The 19612-nt window shown below is 35.2% G+C and overlaps 1 long non-coding RNA gene across 1 annotated transcript in view; it reads right to left on the reverse strand.

Moving 5' to 3' along the window:
- Positions 1–14481: 14481 nt before the first annotated feature.
- Positions 14482–19612, reverse strand: part of LOC145294094 (uncharacterized) — a 32833-nt gene continuing 27702 nt past the window's right edge. Inside the window, exon 3 of the long non-coding RNA XR_013869820.1 lies at positions 14482–14922. This is a non-coding gene — a long non-coding RNA (uncharacterized LOC145294094). The remainder of the gene's footprint in view (positions 14923–19612) is intronic.

The following is a 19612-nucleotide window of genomic DNA, read 5'->3' on the forward strand; positions in this document are numbered from 1 at the left end:
CACACAGACACTCTCATATATGTAAAACGAATTTATATATATATATATATATATATAAATTCGTTTTTCTTTTGTGTGCATTGATATTCATAATAAAAAACCTCTTTTCTATTCATTTTAAAAGAACATATAATTTTGTCATATATGTGTTGTAGAATTGCATTCACCAGCAAAAGATCTAGCTAATTTGCATATTCTTTTAAATATTCATTTTAATTAATTTCCTATTAGTTTTTTCGGTTTTCTTATGGGATAATCATCTTCAGTTAACTATTACGTGTAATTATATTTATGCAGATATTCTACATGATTTATACTTGCATAATATTTGATAAAAAAGTTTATAGTAAACACAAAATTGTTTCCATATATATTTACGTATACGTATATATTTTTGTTTAACAAATTTTGCCTACCAAACTCCTCCTAGAGTTTTTCGGTCTACAGACATGAAACTTCATATATAAGGTATTTGAATCCATGCAAAACGGTGCAAAAGTGTGAAAATTACAAAAAATGAAATTCGCCAGGTGAAGGTCGAATGCCGGCAATACGAATGCATAACGTAGTAGCTATTGGTTCATGTTTTAATTTTTAGCCTTGAAGTGAACATGTTTGCATAGCCCAGTCATTGACGGCAGAGGCAAAATAAGTCGTGAGCTGAACGTTTTGGTTTCGATACTCGATGATGGCGCATGAGTTTTTTTTTAAATACTTTTTAATCATTACTATATATTACATCCAATGTATCTATCTATCTATACATCGGTAAAAAGTGAAAATATCTGTCTATCTTTTCTCTATAGCAGTTAAGGAAGACTATTATACAGAAAAGCATTACTTTACATGTTTACACTATTTAATATATACATATGCACATAAGATTATGAACAGTACATAGGGCCCGAGCAAAGCCGGGCGGAACTGCTAGTCTATATATATATATATATATATATATATATATATATATATATATATATATATATATATGTGTGTGTGTGTGTGTGTGTGTGTATGGTGGATTCTCTCATCGAAGACGATAAATGAGGGTTCAGCATGCAATTTTGAGCAGCTGCTAACCTCTGTGACACCACATCCATAACTACAATTCTTCAGACATCTGACACACGCCTCTGCAGATGGAGAACTTGCATATATATATTTTTTAATTACATTTTCACCCCTAACAAGGCACATTGCCAATTTGATGAAGGGTGTTACTATCAGGGACATAAGCTACAGGGATACCATGTAGGGAGTTGGGCAGCAAGATGTCTGTTCACGTTACACTTGAACTTCTGCTTGTCACTACAGTTGGGGAAGCAGGTACCTGGCAGGGAATTCCAAAGTCTAGCGGTTCTGAGGAAGAAACTACTGGAGTAGAAGGCTCTCTTACATCTAAGGATCTCTACTATGAAGGCGTGAGAATTAGCTGCTTGTCGGTGTTGTCGGGATGTTCACGTTGGGGGAGCACACGTGCTTTTAGTTCGTCGGAGCATTTATCGTTAAAGTATTTGTAGAACAGGCAAAGGGATGCTACATTTCGTCGATGGGACAGAGGCTGAAGATTAGATGACAGTTCAGGACCTATCAGGTTGGCGACTCTCTTTTGAACCTTGTCTAGGAGCGAGAGACTAGTAGCAGATGCACCAGCCCAAATGTGACAACAATACTCCATACATGGGCGAATGGTGGCCTTATAGAGGTACAGAATACTTTCGGGTGTTAGTAGTTTTCTAGCACGGTAAAAAACCCACCTTCTTCGCAGCGGTTCTGGCAATGCTCTCAATGTAATTGTTCCAACTCATGTTTCCTGTGAACGTAGAGGCCGAGGAGTTTAAAAGATGTACTTTCAGATAAAGAGTCATCGGCCATTGTTATTGGTGGTAGAGAAGGTTTCTTGTAATTATTGAAGGAAACAAGTTTAGTCTTGGCAGCATTGAATGTGACCATCCATTTTTGTCCTCATTCCACTACAGATTGGAGGTCGTCCTCTAGTGTTTCTGCCATTTCTTTAGATATGCGTTCATTTGTTTTCCTATTGTGTCTGCTGTAGAGCGGTTTGTCCGTCGGTCAAAGATGCCTTTTCGAGTAAACAGATAACTCTGCTTTGCTGCGTGCTTTTAAACCACAGTGGCATACATATTCATTTTTTTGGTGGATTTTTCTGGTGCTTTGTCTTTATATTTATATGACGGGTGTCCCTATGACGAAGGCGGTTACGTTAAAATTCTCTGGTCCCTAGAAAACACCACTTCCTCTATTCCCTGCGATCCCCTGCTGCACTTTCCCAGGAGCACAGAGAAATTCCACACCACTTCAGGTTGTCTTTTAGTTTATCCTTGTAACGAAGCAGGGGACGCCCTATTAAGCGGCAAAAATTTGTCAGATGCCCATAAAAAGTTACTTACGAACTCTTGAGTCACATATTCTCACAAAATTACACGACCACCGCATTTGTATCCTGATCAAAAATGATTCATTACCAGTAATTTTACACATCTCCAGTAATTCACCATTTAGAATATGATACTGCCATTCAACATTGCAAATAGAACGCAGACATCTCATATGGAAGGAATCCAGCTATTTTATATGCTTGGTGTACAAGGTCCACGTTTCGGTCCCATACAGAAGAATAGGAAGAACAACAGATTTGTAGACCACCACCTTCACTTTTAGACACATCGTGGCTCTTCCAGAGTCTGTGTGACAACCTACCAAATACCGCACTACTTTAGATGTCCTTTTCAAATCAAGCATCATCAGACATAACAGATCTGAGGTATGTAAAAGAAGATACTGTTTTCAAAATTACACGATCAACATATACGTGTAGAGTTTCGTTTCGGCTGGTGAATAATTTCAGTTTTTTGTTACACTAATTGTAAGACCGAAGGCCTTACACGCATCAGAGAAGCTATTGACCATGTTCTGCATGCCATAAAAACTATAGGTGACAAGATCACAGTCATCAGCATAAAGGAGGTAAAGAACAGCCTGCACAGAAGTCCTGGTTTTGGCCTTGAACCGTTGCTGGTTAAATAATCCTCCACTTGATCGATACTCAACACCTAGATCTTTCAAGGTGCTCTTGAAAGCTGTCTAAAGAATCACCGAAAAGAAAAGAGAAAATAGGATCGGAGCAAGGACACATCCTTGCTTAGTTCCAGTTAACACTTCAAATGGTTCAATTTGTTCACAGCCAGATCGTACTGTCGCCACCATTCTCTTAATGAAAGGAGAAATCACATTCAACATCTTATCTGGAATACCGAACCTCCTCAAAACAGTATATAGAGACATTATAAAACGCCTTTGTGAGGTCAACGAATCTAACAAACAAGTCCTTATTCTGCCCCCTCGCTTTCTTCTGTAGTTGTTGAAGACTAAAGATCATGTCCACAATACCTCTTCCTGCCCTAAAATCACACTGGATTTCTGGGAGCACAGTTTTACAAATTGAACCGTTGAGTCTGTTTAAAATTACATGAATCTTACCAACGATAGATAAAAGAGAAATTCTTTATGGTTACCACACTCACACTTATTTCCTTTGTGCTTAAACAGGTGAATAATTGTCGTGTCTTTGAACTGTTGGGACACAGTACCAAGTTCCCATATTAATGAAAACAGGGCACTTTGTTTCCTGATTAGCAGTTGGCTTACGCATTTGTATACTTCTGCAGGTATGTCATCATCACCTGGAGTCTTACACTTTGAAATTTGCTTTACAGCTCATTCAATATATATACATGCACGCACGCACGCACGCACGCACGCACGCACGCACGCACACACACACACACACACACACACACACACACACATATCACTTTTTTGGCAATGTTATAAGTTGATCAGAATTTAACAAATGGAAGATTATTGGAAACTTAATGACATGTATTATGTAGTGGGATATGTAACATTTTCCCTTAAGGTCCCACATTAAGGTAATCATCTATCACCCAGAGCCTATATTTGGCACATTTTTACAGCCATAAACAGTTTCGGTAAAGGTGCAGTATTTTTCCACCTTCAAAAAACCTTTTACAATTACCATTATTATAGGTTTTCGAGAGTGTTGAAAACGTAAGTAACGTTTAAAATTCCAGGAAACGAGTGTTATATTGTCGGCGGTTCATATGTGAGACACATTATACAGAATATGATAATGAAATTTACATACTGTTTATATCACGACGACGACTATGACGATTCTTAAGGACTTCGTATTATTATTAATACGGAGCTGAGACGTTTATGCAACAGTTCTTGTTAACACAGACAGAGGGGAGATTCATTATTGATTATGGCGGATGGGGACAAATAATACTCTGAGGGAGTTATACAAAGTTCTTTTACAAGATGATAGACAAAACATATTTAACTTTTCCTTTTTTTGTGGAATGACGACAGACGAAGACAACAGTTTACAAATATAGATGATTCTTTATTCATACCAGCTGGTGATGATAATGGTAAGGGATTCAAGCCTTTACAACTACAAACTCTCCTCTTGCCACTTCGCCTCTAAGGGCAGGAGTCTCTTCTCTAGCTCTCTGGCTCTGCTTCTGAATGTGACTCTAACTTCGAACCCTGTCTCAATATATTGGGAATCTCCTTTCTTGATGACGACAGAGGTGTGATGAACAATGTGACTCCCTCATGTTTCAAATTACACGTGCGCTTTGCACATGCATCCACACGCCTCTAGTAACAAAGAAATTTCTAAATTGAATTGTACCGTTTTAAACTTATTTTGTTAATAATTATTTCTAAACTCGTATTGTCCATTCTTTTTTTTTTTAATTCAATTTTCACCCCAAACAAGGCACAGTGCCACTTTGAAGCAGGGGGCTACTATTAGGGAATTAATTAGCGGGGTCGTTATGAACGGAGAAGAGTAGAAAGATGTTTGTTAACATTACACTTGAACTTCTGCATATCATTGCAGTTGGGAAAGCAGAATCCCAGAAGGGAGTTCCAAAGACCCGCAGTTCTGGGGAAGAAACTATTGGAGTAAAAGGCTTTCTTGCACCTAGGGATCTCTACTGTGAAGGGGTGGGACTTAGTAGCTTGTCGGGTTTGTCGGGGGTAGTTACGTCCGGGAGGTACAAGTGTTTGCAGTTCGTCAGAGCATTCACCATTAAAGTATTTGTAGAACAGGCAGAGGAATGCAACATCTCGTCGATGGGACAGAGGTTGAAGCCTAGATGACAGTTCAGGACCTATCAGGTTGGCGACTCTTTTTTGAACCCTGTCCAGGAGCGAGAGACAAGCAGCAGATGCACCAGCCCAGATGTGACAACAGTACTCCATACATGGGCGAATGGTTGCCTTATAGAGGTATAGGATACTGGCAGGCGTAAGTAGTTTTCTAGCACGGTAGAGGGAGCCAACCTTCCTCGCAGCAGCCTTGGCAATGCTCTCAATGTATCTATTCCAGTTCATATTCCCTGTAAACGTTAGGCCGAGGAGTTTAAAAGAAGTACTTTCAGGCAATGTGTTCTTGGCCATTGCTATTGGTGGTAGAGAAGGTTTCTTGTAGTTATTGAACGAAACAAGCTTAGTCTTAGCAGCATTGAATGTGACCAACCATTTTTGTCCCCATTCCACTACAGATTGGAGGTCGTCCTCTAGTGTTTCTGCCATTTCCTTGGATATGCGTTCATTTGTTTTCCCCTCATATCTGTTATAGAGAGTGGTGTCATCGGCAAATATACCCATCTCCGAAACAATTTTATCAGGGAGGTCGTTTATGAATATTAGGAATAATAGAGGTCCAAGCATAGACCCCTGAGGTACTCCCGCATTTATGTCATATTGTTTGGATGTATGTCCGTCGAGGACAACTTTGATTTTTCTATTACTTAAGAAGGATTTAATTACATTATGAATTCTTCCAGTGATTCCATATGATCTAATTTTCCTTAGAAGACCATCGTGCCATACCCTGTCAAAAGCCTTAGATATATCAAGGGCCATCGCTCTACCCTCTCCTGTTTTATCCAATGAACGGTATATACGTTCAGAAACTACAGTTAAGATATCTGCTGTTGAACGGGCTTGCCTGAATCCATATTGTTCGTCAGTCAGGAGTTTAGCAGGTGTTAGGTGCTGGACTAGGGCTTGATTAACTAAGGACTCAAATATTTTGGCGAAAAGCGGGAGGAGGCTAATGGGGCGATAATTTAGTGGGTCAGTTCTTTCACCAGAATTCTTGAAGACTGGTACCACAGAGGCGGTTTTCCAGCAGTCGGGAAAACAAGATTCGTTAAGGCATTTATTGTAAAGTTTGGACAGAACTGGAGCAACCTCGGCAGAGCATTTTTTTAATAGCACAGCCGGGATGAGATCTGGTCCACATGCTTTTGAGGTGTCTAGGTTTTTTATAATAGCATGTACCTGAGAAGGTACAACTGATATATTTAATATCCAGTTATTTCTAAAAGAATGAACAATCGACTGCATTCATAAATTAAATATCTATCTCTGACATAAATAATATTTAGTTATTTTCAAGAACAATGATAGTCGTTCTGCATTCCTAAGATTTCAATATGTATCCTTTTTAATTTGTCTTACTGGGTTCGATTCTAACCTTTTCTAAATATTCTTTTCAACTTATCTAGTTTGCTATTTTACTTACTGGGGTCTGTTCCTTTTTTTTTTTTTTTACATAACACGAGTAGTTTCCAAGAAATAAACAAATTTTAGTTTCACTGAGGGATCACTTTTCCATATTAATTTAACGTAAAATGAACACACTCTTATAGCCACCTTTTTTTGGCGCGTCTGTCACTTTTTAGGGGTGGTGTTTATTATGGTCTGATAGACAAAGACAAACCTATCTTAAAAAAATTGTTTTCTATAGGTCTTCGGGTGTGCTGAAAACGAATATCACATTTAAATTTTCTGCAAATAAGTATTTTCCGGGTATTAAGTAAAAATATGCACGGTTGCGCGTACACTAGCAATCACCATTTAAAACATAAATAATGCATTGCTTAACATCCGGAAAACACTTATTTGCAGAATATTTAAATACAATATTCGTTTTCAGCGCACCAGAAACCTATAGAAAGCAAGTTTTTTAAAGGTAGGCTTTGTGTTGGCCTACTAGGCCACAATTACCAAATAAGCACTACCCCTAAACAAATAATAGATGCCCTCTCCCCACCCCCAAAAGTAGCTATATAGTGGGTGTCCATTTGACGTTTTATATAGAAAAGGGATCTCCCACTATTTAAAACTATAATTTCTTTATATCTTAGAAACTACTTGCTTCCTGTAATTTTAAACATTATATTTGTTTTCAGCACCATGGAAAACCTATAATAGTAGTAATTCTAAACGATTTTTGAGAGTGAAACGATACTGCACCTTCATCAATGTTTCAATCATAGTAATTTGTTTTCCTAGTTTTGCATATGAATTACAAAATATCTGATATTTCCTCAAAACCTCTGGCCTTAATGAAGGGGAGAATAAAACTTGCTGCTGTGGTTTTAAATCGCCTGAAATAAGAACAAGAAGAGACTTGATTCCAATTTTTTATCATATGTTATATCTCCCTTCTTTGGTTTTCATGTTAAGTACTGTCTTATTATAATTGTTACGTAGTGTTATTATTACAATGATGAACGTATATTCTGTTGTTTCCATGTTAAGAAGGATAAGAGTCTTAAGCGTTTTCATGGAAGTAAGAGATCATGAGGTTCATGACACAGGAGACGGCAGTTATAAAAAACATAATGAGCATTTATTCTTCCACTTGACCGGTCAATGTCTTGCATCCAGGAATTCAAAGTTTCTTCTTACACACACACACACACACACACATATATATATATATATATATATATATATATATATATATATATATATATGAATACACACCTTTATCCAAACAAACGTAATATCAAGAATACCCGAACAGTCTAAGGCTGAAACAAAAAATCAAAATACTAAAATCTAAGACTCCAGAAAATAAATATCAAACTTGAATGAAAACACCCCTACCCTTATTTCAGAGGAGCTGCCCCCCTTCTACCACACACACATTAGTAACGACCTTGAATCACAGTTACCTTCCTAGGGAAGCAAATAACTTTATAATACTATAAAACAGAACATACATTCTTCAAACCAATAAAAGAAAACACACACACACCACACACGCGCGCACGCACACACACATCCTACCCTATGCACCCAGATAACCAAGTACCAATGGGCCCCACACCCCCACTCAAGTAAGAGTAAAAAAGGAAAAAAATGAGAAAAAACAAAGAAAGATAAATAGAAACGCAAGCAGAGAGAGAGAGAGAGAGAGAGAGAGAGAGAGAGAGAGAGAGAGAGAGAGAGAAACATAAGACATCAGTCCAGCCAAATGAACCAGTAATAAAAATTGGACATACGAATGAAAAGTAGAATCGTTTACATATGTTTCCATCTCTCAGAACATTTCAAATGAACTACAAAAATGTTCTTTTACATTTTTAACACGTCTTGAATATATTCTAATCATTTTAAATACTTTCTGGAGAGGACGCTTCACAGAACGTCTGGAACGCGTTAAAAACGATTTCAGTGATTTAAAAACATTATTACAATGATCTAAACATAATTTTCAATGAAAAACCAAAACATGGAATAATAAAATAATGTTAAAAATACACATTGTTGGCGACCACCCCCTTATTTAAATATATATATATATATATATATATATATATATATATATATATATATATATATATATATATATATATATACTAGCAAAAGTACCCCTCGTTGACTGCGTTCAAAAACAGCCTACAGAAAATGGACTCTTTTGATAGGTTATGAAAAGGAAGGATTGTTGAGATAGCTTCGAATTTGGGGGTATCAAAACCAAAGCAAAATATGATGAAAGTAAAAATAAAATAGATAAACCCTATAATTTATTATACCATACCTGTTCACACTGAAACACTTATCACAATATTCTGTAGATCTATATTAAAAAACCTTGTTAAACTTTGTGACATATTTCCATTCTATGGAGGTCAGGCGCGAACGAACATCCCATAATTTTATTATACCATATTTTTTCAAACTGAAACATAATTATCAAAGTATACTTACGCAGATAGATATGAAAAGTCTTTATTAAAGTTTGTGCCTATTTCCATTCTACGGAGGCCAGGCGCGAACGCAGACCTCACAATTTTATTATACCATCCCTATTTAAAATACAGACAATTACTATCCCTATTTAAGTAAAAATATACTGATCAAAGTATTATTATGTTCATCTATATCAAAAACACTTGTAAACGTTTTTTTTTTTAATTTTAAAATTTTTTATTTCCATACTTTGTGGACCAGGCGCGAAGGCAGACCCCACAATTTTAATGAATCATCATTATGCCAGATCAAACATACCCATTCCTGTGTCTCTATACATCTTCTATCATTATATGTGATCAGTTTTCTATAATAGTCAACCATATAGGAGCCTATTCGTGACCAGACACACACACAGACGTTCAGCTTTATATATATATATATATATATATATATATATATATATATATATATATATATATATATATATATATGTATGAATCCGAAACTATGCTATAACTGCTTTAATGATAGAAATTTGGTATCTGCCTGCCCGAAGCCGACACTATTACTACTCTTTAATACTCAATTGAGTATACTTTACTATTCGTGGCGAGAATATTATTTTTCAATGCTGTATTGAATAATGCATTATCTGTTCTACTGTCATGATATCGTCATCAAAGTCAGTATCTTCTTTTTCTGTAGAACAGGTAGTATAGTACCTGTTCTATTGTTGCAAGACCATTCTCCCTGGCATTACCTTCTCCTTGTAGAGCAGCGTAGCATATGTTTGTTGGTTATGATAATAAATCTTCCTGATATAACCGCCGCCTATTTTTTTTAAGTAGTGTGTGTGTGTGTAATTTTTTTTCATAATACCATCCCCCAGGCATTTCTTTTTGTCAGGTAGGGAATAGCGTAGTTTATGTTTTGTTTTCTTGTGACCATTATCCCAGGCAATACCTTGTCCTTTTGGGATGGGACAATATAGTATATGCTCATTTTATATAATGGCAAAACTATGCGATCGGAGGAAGCAAATAAAACATATTTTGCTAGTCTTAATAAAGACCATAACAAAGTTTAATCTTAATAAAGATAATAACGAAGCTTCATCTGAATCTGAATAAAGATTAACACAAAGTTTAATCTTAAATAAAGATCATAACAAATCTTAGTATTAAAAACATAACGAAGCTTAATCTTAATAAGGATCATAACGAACTTAATCTTAATCTGAATAAAGATTAACACAAAGCTTACTCATAATAAAGATCATAACAAATCTTAGCATTAAAGAAAACATAACGAAGCTTAATCTTTATAAAGATCATAACGAAGCTTAATCTTAATAAAGATCAAAACGAAGTTTAATCTTAAAGATCATCACGAAGCTGAATAAAGATCATACTTTAGCTTAATTTTAATAAAGATCATACCAAAGCGTAAAATTGATAAAAATCATAACGAGGCTTAATCTTAATAAAGATAATAAAACACTTAATAAAATTGATTAAGATTCGTGTTCTAGAAATCGTGCTTAAGCCTACACTTTGAAAATCTTGCATTTTAATTGCATAAAATAAAAATGCAAAAAAAAAAAAAAATAGATGGCGATATTGTTTATTTGAAATAAAATTTTAGAATGAGATTAAAAATGAATAAGAAAAAAAAAGAGATTGAAAAAATCACAAAAAACGAAAAAAACACTTCGCGTGAGTAAGCGCATTTCTCGAATTATTCTGACTCCTTCGCACGTCCCCCTTTCGTGTGATTTAAACTTGAATCGCACTCGTATTGAGTTAAATATATTTCAGTAAAGAAAAGAATAAATGGCGTTTTAGAATCTCTGATTTTGTTAGATCAAAACCGGTGATTAAACGGCGCTGCAACTTTGGCGATTTTCATTTTCTTTTAAATTTCAACCTTTTTTTTTACAAGCGTCTTTCTTTCTATTGATTAAAAAGATCGATGATAAATCTATTGATCTTTGAATTTTGCGAGCTATCCAAATTTCACCTGAATACGAAATAATTATCCGCACGAAATCCAGTAACGCTATCTTATCACACCTTGTTGGGACGTGACTGCTCTTTACGAAAAGAAACAACAACAAAAAAAAATATATGATTACAAACTCACCTTCTCAAGAGGGCGAACTTAGCACCTATTAGTAATGGAACGATTCCAATATTTTTCCTGATTCCGATACAATTGCTGATTCCGGACTAAATTCCTGATTCCGATACAATTACCGATTCTGATTCTTTATAAAACTCTAAATATTTAAATATAAAGTTGTTATTTTTTCTCGATTACCGTGAAAACGCATGTTAAATGTGCAGATGTCTTTTCAAGCGTAAAAAGATGATTTATAGATTTTATTTTTACTGGTAATTTAAAATTAATAAATATTTATTATTTTACCATTACTAACAGCAATAAGAAATTTTGCTTTAAACAAAATCAAATAAAAAGTACAATTAAAAGAATCGTTTTTGGCATCGGGAAATAAGCACAAATTCTTCCGATTCTGATACCAATTTCGATATCACCAAAAGTTCCAATGTTTCCGATTCCAGAGTCCAATTCCTACTAATCGTCCCAACAGTAGCACGTATGATATATTCCTTCACGTTTAGTATTAGTTATTGTTATTTTTCGGATCCTCATGTGCGTCTAGTGAGCCACTTTGAATCTCTCTCTCGGTGTTTTCCGCTGCTCTCAAAGCATTGTGGCTCGATGGCTGTTTCAGTATTCATGCCAAGTTAGAAATCAAACAACAAAAAAACAAGTCGTAGGTTATAACATCTCAATAATGGCACATTCACTGTTGACTTTGATGATTATCTGACTATCCATAAAGTTAAATGCTAACTGTAATGGCATTGCTTCTCTTATATTTGGCATAATCACGTTGCCACAGCGGCTCCCGTTGGACCACAAAAGAAACAACGTTCAACCTGGCCAGTATTAAGTGGGTGACCATTTGGGGATTCCAGGTGCTGTATGTGCTCTCCGTTTATCTCGCCATTGTTTAAGCAGTGTCGATTCAGGAGATGTGTGGTTAGGGATCATACCACACTTGCCTCACAATTTCACGCACAGCTACCTTTACAGGGGGTATCCATTGTCTTTCGAAACTGAACGGAGGCTTCCAGCATAATTCTTGGATTTTTACGTTTTTATGTTCGATCGTGTTGTATTCGAAATGAAAACTTTATCTACCAGGCCATACAGATATTCTGCTGTAGAGGCCCACATAACATCATACGGTGAATGCGATTAAAAAAATTGAATGTATTTTATACTTTTCTTAATATTACCAGCCAGATAGTTAATTGCAACGTTCACATCATGACACATTCATAATAACCTTTAACCAAAATATCTAATAACTAGGGCTAGGACAACAGCATATTCTTTTCGTTGTTTTGACTCTCGAGTGTGTATCTGTTGATATCTTATATGTTTTTACATAGAGTTATGTGGTCCTCACTTGATTAACTGTGTCTAATTGTGTTGGATATATACCCGACAGTCAAAACAATGAAAAGAATATGCTGTTGTCATAGACCTGCTAATAACAAAGCTTTTCTATAATATTTTCCGCTAATCAGTCATTGAGTGTACTAGCGTCAGCAAAGGGATGTGAATTGTCAAAATACGTCCGTCTTATCGATTATGAAAGCAAGTGAAGCGATTTGTCCCGCCTCACAGGACATCTTCATCGACTGAGCTCCTATCTTTGGTTTCTCGTTATAGGACATTCACAGCAATAATTCGATTTTCTACTACAACACAAAATGTATTCTATATTCTCTCCATGTGACGAGCCTCAGGAGGAATTTCCATGGATAGATATTCTTTACAAGGGATCTTCACCTGTGGAACACAGTACCGTGGGACTGCTTCCTTACTGATGACAACCGCAATGACAAATTCAATGGTAACACATTCTTTTCATTAATCAACTAAGTGTTCAATATTAGCACTCGTCTGCTGTTCCTCATCTTTTAGCTGGCGATCATTTCTGTGTCAATATGGAGAAAGTAATGAAAAACGTAACTTACACAAGCCTCTATCTATCTTGTCAGATGACGGAATCGAAAAAGGAAAGAGAAAAGAACATCTTTCGTCCATAGGAGGTTTTTTAATATACATATGGCAGTAATTTGCATATGAGGACAATGGCTGCTGTGAAAAAGAACGAAGAATAAACCACAGGACAGTCACCTATTTTTGAACAGCTGAGAGGGAGGGAGAGGGATGGGGAGAGAGAGGGAGAGAGAGAGGGAGAGAGATAGGGATAGTGAGGGATATGGAGAGAGAGAGAGAGAGAGAGAGAGAGAGAGAGAGAGAGAGAGAGAGAGAACGGTCGGTGAATATTACAGTTGAAGTCCGGAGTTGGCAAAAAGTAGTATGAATGAATATTTATTATTGTTATTATTTTTAAATTTCAGTTTCATTCATAATCCTTAATCTCGAGTTGCTCTTGGCCTTGTTAATTGGTGCCCCACATAGAAAAAAGCCACCTAGGTTGATCACTATCCCACCGCATCTTGAGTAACCGTGAGTTTATTTGTCTCTTCGAGCATCTCTTTTTTATTCAAAGAATCGTTTCGAGACTGTTCTCGGCCTGCCAAATTAGCAGAAAATCAGATTAAGCCCTTTGAAAATTTCTAATATACGCGTAAAGGCCGTTACGCATGATAAATGAGAACTGAGGGACAACAAAAAAATGAAAATGTGAATTACTGGGTTACCGATAATGCACCATGCAATGCATTTAGTTTGATTCTACATAAAAACATGATGTATTGTATTTCTATAAGTTTCTCTAGCCTATTTTGAAGGAAATTGGAGTTAAATTATCCTCCCATAAAAACAAACAAACAAACAAACAAAAATGACAAATTCTATTTAATTCCAAGACGGAGGATAATAAAAAAACTCGATGCAATTTACTAAGTTCCGTCACAAGAAAAGATTTCATTAGTAGATAAATCAAAGAGAAGATAACGTAGTATATTGACATTGTTTTTGTCTTTCCCTTAGTTTTTCCTTATTTGTCTTTCCATTAGTTCTTCCTTATTTGTCTTTCCCTTAGTTCTTCCTTATTTGCGATCTCTGGCATTTGGCAAAACGATGACGGCTATTATCTAGAAAGCAGCCGAGATATTTATCATGGCGGACTTGATCTAGTCTAGAACAACCCATCGAAATATTGTGCTTAAAAGTCACATTTACATGGAGAAATAAGTGTAAAAAAAAAAAAAAAAAAAACCCAACAAAAACCAAAAACCAAAAACAAAACAAAAACAAAAGACAAACAAACAAAAAAATAAAAAGCAAAACGAAAGCTAACAATTTACATAAGTATTTTAATACACATTCTTTACTTGTTTATTTGAATTCCGATAAAGTTGATCAACCGACAAGGAGTTCTTCATCGTGTCCGACAGGAAGGCCACAGTTATCACAGAGACAGCTATCTTGGATGCCGGTCATCGCTAGATTGTTTAGTACGATGGGGTAGAAGCGACACTTGGGGAGACAGGTACTGCATATGAGAGCGAATTTGATTAATTCCACCGGGCAGCAGAAGCCGCAGTAGGCGCACAGGAATACGCGGAAGGTGAGGTGTTCTCTGGTGGGTCGAACGCGAAAACAATGCGGACAATATTCCCTGCAATGCATTGCTAACAAACCAGGAGGGCGATTACAACAATAATCCTCCATCTTAATTTTGAGCAGGAGTCTTATTCTTCTTCTTCGTCTTCTTCTTCTTCTTTGTTCAATAAGCTTTACAGTCAAATAAAATAGTATTGGCGTCAAAAATAATATACATAATCTATAATTTAAATTGAATTACGTCAGTCACAGACAGGCAAATGTGCACACAACATACGCATCTACACATATACATATACGTCTTTTATATATACATAGTATGTGAAAGGTAAGTTTAAAAAATAAATTGCCGACAGAATGTATAGACACATAATGGTAATAAGCAAACCAATGCGTAATATAGAACAAAAAGGATTTAGACAGAATCATGCTTTCGATATTCCTTTTATATACGAAACTCAATGTAACTCAAGAAACTCATATATTGAACAGAGTCCGAGCAGATATACAGGGTGCAACGATAAAATTGTCGCCTTAAAGAAAACAACACTACAGCTTTATTTTAAAACTTTAATTAAAAAAAAAAATAAATTCAGGTAATTTGCTTAAGTAGTAGAGCTGATATCTATTCAATGTAGATCAGCCGCAATCACGCCCTCGATACGGGTCCGGAACTGGGAACATGTCTTTTTCACAGCATAGGGGGAGTAGGTGCAGTGAAGAAAGGATACAAAGTCGTAGCACTCCTTCTGTGGATCAGTGCAGAATCTTGCTGCCACACCTAGGGTCTGCCAGAAGCCACCTGATTGTACCAGGAAACCACAACGCTCTTCAGCACATCCAGGTACACTTTGGTGTTGACGTTCAAGCCGACTTCGAAGATGTGAGGTGGCATAATGTGGCCCTCGCTTCAAACCATATAAAAGACCTTAATCGTGGCCGGAAACTTTGTTTTCATCACCCTCGGAATGTCCCTGTTATTCGTGGCAATCTAGCGATGCATTTTAAAGATGCTGGCAATAGTCACGTTGTCATAACTTGGATCGGTAGAGAACATGAGTTGTACAGTCGCAGGTCTTCGATCTTACTCGTTAAACATTGCGTTACTTTCAGATATGATAGAAGGCTTCTATCGCCTTTGGGATTTGTACACAACTGTCCAACTAGTAGATGGTCTGCAACAAAAAAAAAAAAAGAAACCCGATTTTCATCAAACGGAAATGGAATCATGTTTTTTTTAAGGCGACAATTTGATCATTCTCTTTTGTACATGGAATTGGAAATAATGGAGTGAGAAAGGAAAGGTCAAATGCTGTGTGGTTAAAGCAAAAGCTAATATTAATTAAGTTTGGTTGTAAGACAAATGTTGGATATATGATTTATTGGTGTACGTAGAGAAAGAGGGTTTGTTAGGGTAAGAGTTGGCGGTTGGTAGTTTGTGAATTATGGCATGGTAGAAAGATAATTATAAAACACCTATAAACATTAACACTTCTTTTTTCTTTCAGAGAGCATTCCCTGTAAGGTGATTTGGTCATGTAAGGACCAAATAGACTCCTGAATGTATCAATTTCAACCAAACTCTTGAAATGACTATTATAGTCTGACATATCTCTGGTGAATGACCTAAACAGATGCCTATAGATCAGCCACGTTTTGACAGTTTGGATTTGCCATAACTTGAATTTGCAACTTTCAAATGTACATACCTACATAATCCTACTTTGGATACGCAGACCATCTATGACAACTCAACAGATTTTGCTCCAGTTAGAAAGTTTATGCGGTAGGCAAATGAAGAGGAAGAAAAATAATCGACAGAAGTGATAAGCAATGGCGATGAGAAGTGGAGAATTTTTTTTTTTTTTTAGAAATATGAAGTATGTGAAATTATATGTAGAAATATGAAGTATGTGAAATTATATGTAGAAATATGAAGTATGTGAAATTATATGTAGAAATATGAAGTATGTGAAATTATATGTAGAAATATGAAGTATGTGAAATTATATGTAGAAATATGAAATATGTGAAATTATATGTAGAAATATGAAGTATGTGAAATTATATGTAGAAATATGAAGTATGTGAAATTATATGTAGAAATATGAAGTATGTGAAATTATATGTAGAAATATGAAGTATGTGAAATTATATGTAGAAATTGAAGTTGAATAACTGGAGTTTTATCCTTAATTAAAGTTATTGATTTGTTCGACTATGATATTTTTTAGCTATAATCTGTGAGTTGTATAAAACTCATGTATATGGTCTATATGTCTATTAATTACGAGATAAGATAAACTCTTATAAGCTGTCTCAGTTTAGTGTATATGTATGTATGTATGATTAACTAAGATTTATGCAAATAAATATTTGGTTGAAAATTTATATGCATGAGATAAAAGCGTTTTTAGTGTGCTTAATTTTATTGTGTCTGTATTTTTTAGGGACGTTGAGATTCACCAGTGTATTTCTAACTACAATCATTATAAGAGATTTTGTAAATGTCTGGCTGTGAGAATGGAGAAAATGATGGTGTTTTATGTTTGTTGAAAATATTTTAAATCCTAATATGCTATTCTAAAATCTTATCTGGATAACACAATCTAAAGATTGGTACGTTTGTAAGCTAACAGTGGTTAGAAGAGACAAGATGTGCATTTCTATTTGCATCATTAGTGTTTCTATTGTTATATTTGTTAGTTATTTGGTGCTTCAGTCTCTAAGGATTCTAAAGTATGAACCTATCATGAGGCCTGTTAGGTTGATCCGAAAGTAACTCTCTATTCTAAAATAACTATAATCTATTCAAATACTGTAACACGTTTCTCAATTTCTGTGTGTATGTTACTTAATGTGTGATGATTAAATGGTTTCCTTATTCAGATTTGTTATAATAATTTGGTTCTTGATCTTGAAGGAAACCATACGTGAAGCCATTAGTTCCATCCCGCAAGAGTTTCTTGTGAAATCACTTGATGCGGTTTATGGTCGACTTCAAAAGCTGGTGGCGAATGGTGTTGCCCATATCGATTAAAAAAAAGGTCCATATAATATATTTGCATATCTTTTAATTGGAAAAAAATTATATTTAAAAAATATATACTTATTTGAAAATGGGGAGTTACTTTTGGATCACCGTGTATATATATATATATATATATATATATATATATATATATATATATATATATAAATATATATATATATATATATATATATGTGTGTGTGTGTATATACATTTATGTATATATATGTATATATATGTATATATATATATATGTAAATATATGTTTATATATATGTATATATATATACATATATATATGTGTATAAATTATATATATATATGTATATATACAGTGCCGCCAAAAAGAAAGTCCACGCTCGTCATTTTTTCAAAAACCGCAAATTTAAGCTTAGTTGAATGTAACTGTTTAAACAGCCTATACCTCATTTGATTCGTCTTTTATTCTTCTCTGATTTTACTTAATCATATTTTACTTTTTATTGAAGTATCCTAGTGTTTACGTCAATTAAAAAAATAACTTCAAATCGAGAAGGTAGAAAGAAACTCTACACAATGGAAAATTGTTAATTAAATATAACTTTAGAATATTAATGCAACACAAATACAACAATGAACTAGTAACTATTTAGTAGCATAACCCTTCTGCAATTTGACAGGTTGCAAATGTTGGGGTATTCTCTTGAATTAGTCTGTGGCAATACTCCGGTAAAAGAGCATTCCACTCCTCTTTAATTTTTGTCCAAAGTTCACCCAGGTTTGGAATTTTTCATTGCATAGCTTTTGCTTGCGATAGGAGTAAGGTCTGGAGATTGTGCAGGCCAATCCAAACACTAAATATCATGCTCTTTAATGAACCTCTTGACATTGCCAGTTGTGTGAATGGGAGCATTATCCTGTATGAAGATGGGATTATCATCTAAATTTCGGCCAAAGTAGGGTAGAAAATTCTTAGTCAACATATTAATGTACTTGGTCGAATTAATTCGACCTTAAAAGCGACCTATAGGCTCTGGACCATTGGCACTAATAACGTCCCACACCAAAACTGCACCTCCGCCTCCTTGCAGCGTTTAAACTGCGCAATTAGGATGAAATTTTGCGTCCTTCCTACGACGGACATACTGCCTACCATAACTGCCTAACCTATTAAACTTGCTTTCGTAGTTAAAAATCAATTTCGACTAATATGAAGAGTCATGATCTTCATTGCATCTGACGAAGTCCATACAGCACTTTCTGTTCTTTACGGAAATCATTTACTTGCGTCTTGGAACACATCCTTGCAAATTAATCCCCTTCAATATTTTTTTAACTGTAGAAAGAGAACACTTTTTAACAAAATTACACCATTGTTGGATTTTGGGGAGCCGTTCCAAATTTGTTTCTGAGGCTGCGGATCTTGATAGAATTGTCTTCCCTGTAAGAAGTAACTCTAGGACGACCAGATATAGGGGCGTCACGATCACTGCCGGTGTTTTGGTGCTTTTACACAGCCATTCGTACCGTTTTCCCATCATTTTTCAATCTGCTGCCAATTTCTCAATTGGATAAACCAGAAAAGTAGAGATTAATGAGCTCCTGAAAACGACTAAGAGAAACTCGATATGTACAGACTAAATATTACGTTGTATAACCTAGGAACAACAATTAGGATTAGAGATGCTAAAAGGTGGAGATTTTTTTATCTGTTTCAAGCTCATTTGTTGCTAGAAGCTAAAATTATTAAATTGACACAAACACTAGGATACTTCAATTAAAAGTCTAATATATACAGGTAAAAGTAGAGAGGAATAAAAAACGAATCAAATGAAGTATATTTTGTTTAAA

The sequence above is a fragment of the Euprymna scolopes genome, chromosome 15 (assembly GCF_053919585.1).
Source record: "Euprymna scolopes isolate OS-2025 chromosome 15, ASM5391958v1, whole genome shotgun sequence".
Lineage (NCBI taxonomy): Eukaryota > Metazoa > Mollusca > Cephalopoda > Sepiida > Sepiolidae > Euprymna > Euprymna scolopes.